The sequence below is a fragment of the Eriocheir sinensis genome, chromosome 57, assembly GCF_024679095.1.
Source record: "Eriocheir sinensis breed Jianghai 21 chromosome 57, ASM2467909v1, whole genome shotgun sequence".
NCBI lineage: Eukaryota > Metazoa > Arthropoda > Malacostraca > Decapoda > Varunidae > Eriocheir > Eriocheir sinensis.
Genome location: NC_066565.1, coordinates 4551103 through 4560993, shown reverse-complemented (window position 1 = coordinate 4560993; position 9891 = coordinate 4551103). Strand labels below are relative to the sequence as shown.

The 9891-nt window shown below is 42.8% G+C and overlaps 1 long non-coding RNA gene across 1 annotated transcript; it reads left to right on the top strand.

Annotated features, from left to right (window-relative positions):
- The first annotated feature begins 237 nt into the window (after window positions 1-237).
- LOC126984651 (uncharacterized) lies at window positions 238-3397 on the top strand. Its single transcript, XR_007737239.1, has 3 exons — window positions 238-358; window positions 1719-1781; window positions 3249-3397. It is a non-coding gene; the product is annotated as an uncharacterized LOC126984651 (long non-coding RNA).
- Window positions 3398-9891: the final 6494 nt, after the last annotated feature.

Below are 9891 nucleotides of genomic sequence, written 5' to 3'. Positions count from 1 at the left end.
CCACCCCAGACTCCCTAACTAATTACCTTGAATTGGGTAAACGAGGGTCTTTCAAGGTAATTTTCAAGGTACAAGTATTTTCAAGGTAATTTCAAGGTAATATGAAGAAAAGTGCAAGGTAATTCAGGCAAATTTTGGGTACATACATATATAGATTTTTTTTTTATATATATAAAAACTCAAAAAGGACCGTGTGAAATTTGCCGAAATTTGTATTTTTAATGGCTGGTAGCAAAACGATATTGGTAATACTGTTTCTGGGCAAATTGGTATAGTTGGCACCCCTGACGTAGCTGGCGGCACGGCCCGGGCCGCGCGGTGCTTGATCAGCTGACTGACAGGACTAGCTCTAATGAAGGTAAACAGTAATCAATGATGTTAATGAATATTGTTCATCTGGTATATCTCTTCAAGACTTTAAACAGAACAATACATCCATTCTGGTGCACTCTAAGCCTGCCGTGTAACATGTAAACTGAGCTATCATATGAGAGTTTGAATATTTTATTGTTTAGGGCCAGTGTTTCAACTGGGCCCATGGCCCCTCAAGGAGGCCACTGGCCTTCCACTGGGGGGCCATGAGCAGACACCGAAAAACTGTGATTCAGAATGCAGAAGCTTGGAATGCACATTGTTAAGTGGCTTATCTAGGATATTATTTATTTATTTATTTATTTTTATTTATTTATTTACTTATTTTTTGCTTTGTGGTTTGGGTATGCCCAGTATGTCCTCATCCCTGGGAGGCCATATACATGTACTGTTTTGTCTTTTGGGCGAGACAGTTTACTAATCTTACTTGGTTTCCCAGACTCATTTTACAGTCAGGTAAAGGTACGGTCACACTATCTTTTCATAGAGTTGGGTCCAAGGATGTTGCTGGATCAGCCAGACTTATGCATTTTTATTTATAATTGTAGACTGAGTAAAACACCTTTTTTTATCTTTTAAGGTTAGGGGGGCATGCGTGTTAAGCTAGCAACTCATTTAGAGGGCCATGGACCATCAAAAGTTGAAAAACACTGGCTTAAGTTAGGCTCGTTATTTCATGTGTTCTTATAGGTCTAGGCCCTAGGGCCTACCTTAAGTTATTTCTGACGCCTGTTCCTAGGAACTTTCTTTAGTCTGGCCTTGAGAGAAGTCGGTATTATTTCGTTATTTATTTATTAATATTATTGTATTTATTTTATTTTTTGTTAATTTTTTGACGTGAACTGATTTTTCATGTTTCTTTCATATTTCTTCAGAAGTATTGCATAGACATAAAATCTAGGTCTAGTTACAGACTCAGAGGGATCTACAGTGATGAGGAATTTAACTCAGGATATCAAGTGGTAACTCAAAGTGTCATGGCAAACCGATGATGTAGCTACTGATAAGATGTTTATTTTTTAAAGGTGCTTATATCCCGTTTATTTTACTGCATATATATATATATATATATATATATATATATATATATATATATATATATATATATATATATATATATATATATATATATATATATATATATATTTTCATAAGAATATAAATATTATGTTAATTTCCTTAATTTTTGTATGATGCTACTTAGAAAATATAGGTACTATATGAAAGGATTATTTGAAAATTTTCAATGCTTTTCCCCTTTTTACTGTAATTTATTAAGTATATATGAAAAATTTTATATCAAGGTAATTTTGTTGCATTCAAGGTAATTTTGGAAAAATTTCAAGGTATTCCCATCTGACAAAAGTGAGAGCACTGCTCCGCCCAGCCATCGCCTCCAGCATTCAGCGGTAAGTGTTCGGTCTTGCAAAGTTTTCTCCCTCCAGACTTATTTTCTGACATAGTTTGATTCATTTTACAGGATATTTACATCAATTCCCTCGCAAATCTTCTATTTATTCACCTTTGGGAAATTAGAGGTCACAAGATTTCTCCAACAACTTACTTTCTGAATACTTTATGGTGTTTTTAGTGAGTATTTTCATCATTTCCCTCACAAATCTTCTTATCCATTCTTTGGTAAATTAAAGGTCACAAGATTTCTCCAACAACTTACTAACTGAATACTTTGATGTGTTTTTAGGGAGTATTTTCATCATTTCCCTCACAGATCTTCTCTTTATCCATTCTTTGGTAAATTAAAGGTCACAAGATTTCTCCAACCTACTTACTGAATACTTTGATGTGTTTTTGAGAGTATTTTCATCATTTCCCTCACAAATCTTCTATTTATCCATTCTTTGGTAAATTAAAGGTCACAAGATTTCTCCAACAACTTACTTTCTGAATACTTTGATGTGTTTTTAGTGAGTATTTTCATCATTTCCCTCACAGATCTTCTATTTATCCATTCTTTGGTAAATTAAAGGTCACAAGATTTCTCCAACCTACTTACTGAACACTTTGAAGTGTTTTTAGAGTATTTTCATCATTTCCCTCACAAATCTTCTATTTATTCACCTTTGGGAAATTAGAGGTCACAAGATTTCTCCAACAACTTACTTTCTGAATACTTTATGGTGTTTTTAGTGAGTATTTTCATCATTTCCCTCACAAATCTTCTTATCCATTCTTTGGTAAATTAAAGGTCACAAGATTTCTCCAACAACTTACTTTCTGAATACTTTGATGTGCTTTGAAGAATGTCTGAGGAATGTGGGGATGAGCGTAGCCTCCCCCGCCGCCATTGACAACAGTGGCGCTATTTCACCCATGGCAGGGACTGAATGGCCATTGACTGATAAACATGAGTTCATCTGCCCTTAGCATGGTCTTGTCTTTCATCCACCTGGGGGTCCAGCACACCCTCCTCACTGTGGGGTTGCCGGTTTAGTCGCCGACTACCCGACCATGCGGCTGGTTGTACTGGGTTACATGTTACCAGTAGCAGAGCACTACCTTAACTGCCCTGACCAGACCTATTGGCGCTAATTAAAAACTATCGCCTTCCAGTATGCTCAATAAATAATGACATACTCAATATTCCCCAAGCTGCCCCTCCATTAATAACCATCCTGAAAAAATGCTACATATGATACCGTAACCTAGGCTAGACACGACCACAGAAACAATTACTGATAAAACAATCAAAGTCCTTCACTTCACCGTTGTGTTATGAGCATTTGCCTGCTTTCACTTTGTGAGGGTTGTCATACACACCAGGCGTCACAGGATGGTAAGCTTAGTGAGGTGCAGAAAACTTTAATCTTTGAAGTGAACTCTAAGGATATAATACCCTGGCAACAACCCTCTTGCAGGAGTGTGGCCGGCTCAGCAGGATCCAGTCCCACCTCCAGAGGCATATCATGGTGGGCAGCACAAACAGTCTTGAGCAACATACACCTTCGGGTCTCTGGATGACCTCCCCAGCCTCCTAAAGCCCAGAAAAAGAAGCCTTTGCCCCCAGACTCTTCTACACTAGCTGAAGAAGAGGGATAGACAGGCTCTGCCGCTGCTTACCTACATCTGAATACTTCAGGAGCTTTGGTGCTGCAAAGCTTAGGTAGAGCTCTGCATCTCTATCTAAAAACTTAAGGAGCTGCTGCTGGAAAGGTTGGGTGGAGCTCTGCATCTACATCTAAATACTTCAAGAGCTGTCACTGCAAAGGTTAGGTAGAGCTCAACTTCTGCATCTAGGAGTTGCCACTGCAAGGCTTTAAGCTTTTCATCTGCATCAACATCCAAAACGGAGTAATCAGCCGCATCTCCCTACAGCCTCATTAGGTCTGCTGGGCCAACACAGCCCTTCAACAACAAGGATAACAACATCCCTAGGGGTTTCTGCAAGACCAGCGGACTGACTCCCTGCAACAGGTGTGCTGGCAGGAGGCTGCAGGGCTGGACAGCAGGTGTGCTGGCAGGAGGCTGCAGGGCTGGACAGCAGGTGTGCTGGCAGGAGGCTGCAGGGCTGGACAGCAGGTGTGCTGGCAGGAGGCTACAGGGCTGGACAGCAGGTGTGTTGGCAGGAGGCTGCAGGGCTGGACAGCAGGTGTGCTGGCAGGAGGCTGCAGGGCTGGACAGCAGTATGAGTGGTCAGGACAAGCAGGAGCAGACTGCTGCAGGGAACAGGGTGGTCTGTGGTCAAAAGATGAAGCAACTTGCTGCTGGCAACTCCAGCAACAAAGGAGAGAGGAAGTTTGTGTGTCTGGAGTGTGGAAAAGAATTCACCTCAAGGGGAGGCCTGAAATATCACACCCTTACACACACTGGTGTAAAGAACTATGAATGTAAGGAATGTGGGAAAAAATTCATCCTGAAGAGTCACCTTGATAGACACACCCTTACACACACTGGTGTGAAGAACTATGAATGTAAGGAATGTGGGAAAAAATTTAGCAAGAAGGGTTCCCTTGTTAAACACACCCTTACACACACTGGTGTAAAGAACTATGAATGTAAGGAATGTGGGAAAAAAATCATCCGGAAGGATAACCTTGATACACACGCCCTTACACACACTGGTGTGAAGAACTATGAATGTAAGGAATGTGGGAAAAAATTCATCCAGAAGGGTAACCTTGATAGACACACCCTTACACACACTGGTGTGAAGAACTATGAATGTAAGGAATGTGGGAAAAAATTCATCCAGAAGGGTAACCTTGATAGACACACCCTTACACACACTGGTGTGAAGAACTATGAGTGTGAAGAGTGTGGGAGGAGGTTCAGTTTGAAGTCAGTACTTAACAAACACGTCTTCAGGCACTCTGGCCTCAGAGAGTTCAAGTGTGATGTTTGTGGAAAGCTCTTTAAGATGAAGGAGGACATTGCCAAACACATGAAGACCCACTTCTTGTTTTAGCTCACGGCTGTCTTCTCCCAGCCCTGTGTCACCCTCCATGTATTACTGTGTCTTCCTTCCCCTCTCACCATAGCTCCCCTTGACCATCTTGGTACAGCTCACGGCTGTCTTCTCCCAGTCCTGTGTCACCCTCCATGTATTACTGTGTCCTTTCTGTCATGTGTAAAAGGGTTAAAATCAAGGCATTGTCTCAAACATCACAGCTTTACAGTTACATACACTAAGGAAAAAATATGAATGCCAAGAATGTGTAAAACTATTCATTTGGAAGGATAATCATGACAAACACACATTTACACACACTGGTGGAAAAAAATAAACATGCCAAGAATGTGTAAAACTATTCATTCTTAAGGGTAATCATCCTCTTTCACTGACCATCCTGGTGAACAAGCCTACAACTTTGCTATCCTCAACGACCTAGAGCAGTTGGTCCAGCACCCTACACGTATTCCCGACCGTCTTGGAGATCGGCCCAACATTCTAGACCTCTTCCTTACCTCAAACCCTTCTGCTTATTCTGTCAAACTGTTCTCTCTGTTGGGCTCCTCCGATCACAATCTTATTTCTGCATCCTGTCCTATTGCTCCTGTACACCCTCTGGACCCACCGAAGAGGCGATGCTTCTGGCATTTTGCTTCAGCTCGGTGGGACGACCTGAGGGTGTACTTTTCCGATTTCCCGTGGAATGATTATTGCTTCCAGGATAGAGACCCCTCTGTGTGTGCCCAGCGCATCACAGAGGTGATTGTCTCTGGAATGGAGGCATACATTCCTCGTTCTTTCTCTACTCCTCACGCTAAAAAGCCTTGGTTTAATCACGCTTATTCTCGTGCTGTCAATGATAGAGAGGCAGCTCACGAAAGGTACCAGAGCCTTCAAACTAATGCTAATTATGAACTTTGCATTTCTGCCCGGAATCGTGCCAAATCTATTCTCCGACTAACCAAAAACTCTTTCATCAATAGTAAATGTCAAAACCTTGCTTTCTCTAATTCTTCCAGAGATTTCTGGCACCTAGCCGAAAATATCTCCTCCAACTTCACTTTTTTCCTCTTTCCCTCTTCTCCTCAACCCTAACAGCAGCATCGCCATCTCATCTATCTCTAAGGCTGAACTCTTCACTCAAACTTTCTGTAACAACTCCACTCTGGACGATTCTGGGCATATTCCTCCTACTCATCCCCCCTCTGACTCCTTTATGCCTGTTATTAAAATTCTTAAGAATGATGTTTTCTATGCCCTCTCTGGCCTCAACTCTCAGAAGGCTTATGGACCTGATTGAGTGCCTCCTATTGTCCTTAAAAACTGTGCCTCCGTGCTGTCACCCTGCCTGGTCAAACTCTTTCGCCTCTGCCTGTCAACATCTACCTTTCCTTCCTGCTGGAAGTATGCCTTCATACAGCCTGTGCCTAAGAAGGGTGACCGATCCAATCCCTCAAACTACCGTCCTATAGCTTTACTTTCTTGTCTCTAAAGCTTTTGAATCAATCCTTAACCGGAAGATTCAAAAGCACCTTTCCACTTCTGACCTTCTATCTGATCGCCAGTATGGGTTCCGCAAGGGGCGTTCTACTGGTGATCTCCTTGCCTTCCTAACTGACTCTTGGTCATCCTCTCTTAGCCATTTCGGTGAAACCTTTGCTACTGCGCTAGACATATCAAAAGCTTTTGATAGGGTCTGGCACAAATCCTTGCTTTCCAAACTACCCTCCTACGGTTTCTATCCTTCTCTCTGTACCTTCATCTCCAGTTTCCTTTCTGACCGTTCTATTTCTGCTGTGGTAGACGGTCACTGTTCTTCCCCTAAACCTATTAACAGTGGAGTCCCACAGGGTTCTGTCCTATCTCCCACTCTCTTTCTGTTGTTCATTGATGATCTTTCCAAAACGAACTGTCCTATCCATTCCTATGCCGATGATTCCACTCTGCATTACTCAACTTCTTTTAATAGAAGACCCACCCTACAGAAACTTAACGACTCAAGGCTGGAGGCAACAGAACGCTTAGCCTCAGACCTTACTATTATTTCCGATTGGGGCAAGAGGAACCTGGTGTCCTTCAACACCTCAAAAACACAGTTTCTCCACCTATCCACTCGACACAATCTTCCAAACAACTATCCCCTATTCTTTGACAACACCCAGCTATCACCTTCCTCAACACTAAACATCCTCAGCCTATCCTTAACTCAAAATCTCAACTGGAAACTTCATATCTCATCTCTTACTAAATCAGCTTCCTCGAGGCTGGGCGTTCTGTATCGTCTCCGCCAGTTCTTCTCCCCCGCACAGTTGCTGTCCATTTACAGGGGCCTTGTCCGCCCTCGTATGGAGTATGCATCTCATGTGTGGGGTGGTCCACTCACACAGCTCTCTTTGACAGAGTGGAATCAAAGGCTCTTCGTCTCATCAGCTCTCCTCCTCATACTGATAGTCTTCTACCTCTCAAATTCCGCCGCCATGTTGCCTCTCTTTCTATCTTCTATCGATATTTTCATGCTGACTGCTCTTCTGAACTTGCTAACTGCATGCCTCCCCCCCTCCCGCGGCCCCGCTGCACAAGACTTTCTACTCATGCTCATCCCTATACTGTCCAAACCCCTTATGCAAGAGTTAACCAGCATCTTCACTCTTTCATCCCTCACGCTGGTAAACTCTGGAACAATCTTCCTTCATCTGTATTTCCTCCTGCCTATGACTTGAACTCCCAAGAGGAGGGTATCAGGACACCTCTCCTCCCGAAATTGACCTCTGATTTTGAACACTCCTTTAACCTCTGTTCTGGAGCAGTAAGTAGCGGGCCTTTTTTGTTAATTTTTTTTCATTGCACCCTTGAGCTGTCTCCGTAGCTGTAAAAAAAAAAAAAAAAAAAAAAACACGACAAACACATTTACACACACTGGTGGAAAAAACTACCCATGCCAAGAATGTGGAAAACTATTCATTTGAAAGGATAATCATGACAAACACACATTTACACACTGGTGTAAAAAACTACCCATGCCAAGAATGTGTAAAACAGGTCAGACCTAACAAACACTGACGCACACACCCTTACACACAGTAGTGTAAAAAACTATGAATGCCAAAAATAAGGAAAAAAGTTCGGCCTGAAGAGTTGCCTGGATACACCCCCCCTCTACACTAGTCTCCTTGGTCACAATGTTATTTTCAGCATTAAAGACAGTAAACCTTGACAGTACACCACATTTAATAGTAAAGAAAAATATCCACGTGAACTCTGCCATTTCCTACACCTCCCAAGAGCTATATGCTTACTTCCCATTATCAGAGTATGTCATTTTTAGGGATCTGTTGGCTCTGAGATATAATTTATATAAGTTTCTAAATGTCTCTGGTTGTAACTATAAATTGGTTTAACGCCCTTTGACCGCAAAGGTTTTTCTCGGGAGATTTGATGTGGTGTAAACTGCCATCCACGTATCCTAAGACATCCCATCCTGATCTTGCATGAGTGGAACCCATTTTTTTTCTTTTTTACATCAAAGGACACGGCTCAAGGGCAACAAAAAGTACAAAAAAAGCCTGTTACTCGCTGCTCCCATAAAAGATGACGGTAAAGAGTAGCCAAAAGAGGTCAATTTCGGGTGGAGAGGTGTCTTGATACACTCTTCTTGAAAGAGGTCAAGTCATAGGCAGGAAGAAATACAGATGAAGGGAGGCTGTTCAAGAGTTCACCAGTGAAGGGGATAAGAGAATGGAGATGCTGCTTAACTCTTGCATAAGGGGTTTGGATAGTACAGTAAACCCTCAGTTATCCGGGTGCACCATATCCGACCTCGCCCATATCCGGGAGTTTAAAAAATATTTGATTTTTTTCCAAAAAATTAAAAACAATTGTTACGCGCTGCCAAAAGTCGTTCAAATTGCCCACGTGATACCTCTAAGCTCTGTCCGGGCGGCGTATCGCACTTGAAAGGTGCACCCCGGCTTGCACGTAGCAATGATATTGACGCCCTGGTGCGAAGGTTCGCAGGAAAGTGTGTGCCAGAACCCTTCCCCTATCCACCAGGCCTATTACCAATCCTTCCCCTATCCACCAGTCCCATTACCAATTCTTCCCCTATCCACCAGTCCCATTACCAATCCTTCCCCTATCCACCAGTCCCATTACCAATCCTTCCCCTATCCACCAGTCCCATTACCAATCCTTCCCCTATCCACCAGTCCCATTACCAACCCTTCCCCTATCCACCAGTCCCATTACCAATCCTTTCCCTATCCACCAGTTCCTGTGTCACCCTCCATGTATTACTGTGTCTTCCTTCCCCTCTCACCATAGTTCCCCTTGACCATCTTGGTACAGCTCACGGCTGTCTTCTCCCAGCCCTGTGTCACCCTCCATGTATTACTGTGTCCTTTCTGTCATGTGTAAAAGGATTAAGATAAAGGCATTGTCTCAACGGTCACCGTTCTTAGGTACAGGCTGTGCGAAGGCATACTTCCAGCAGGAAGGAAAGGTAGATGTTGATAGGCAGAGGCGGAAGAGTTTGACCAGGCAGGGTGACAGCACGGAAGCACAGTTTTTAAGGACAATAGGAGGCACTCAATCAGGTCCATAAGCCTTCTGAGAGTTGAGGCCAGAGAGGGCATAGAAAACATCATTCTTAAGAATCTTAATAACAGGCATGTAGGAGTCAGAGGGGGGATGAGTAGGAGAAATATGCCCAGAATCGTCCAGAGTGGAGTTGTTACAGAAAGTTTGAGTGAAGAGTTCAGCCTTAGAGATAGATGAGACGGCGATGCTGCCATCAGGGTTAAAGAGAGGAGGGAAAGATGAAGAAGTGAAATTGGAGGAGATATTTTTGGCTAGATGCCAGAAGTCACAGGAAGAATTAGAAAAAGCAAGGTTTTGACATTTTCTATTTATGAAAGAGGTTTTGGTAAGTCGAAGAATAAATTTGGCACGATTCCGGGTGGAAATATAAAGATCATGGTTAGCAGGAGTGCGAAGGCTCTGGTACCTTTTGTGAGCTGCCTCTATCTTTGATAGCACGAGAACAAGCGTGATTAAACCAAGGCTTTTTAGCATGAGGAGTAGAGAAAGTACGTGGAATGTATGCCTCCATTCCA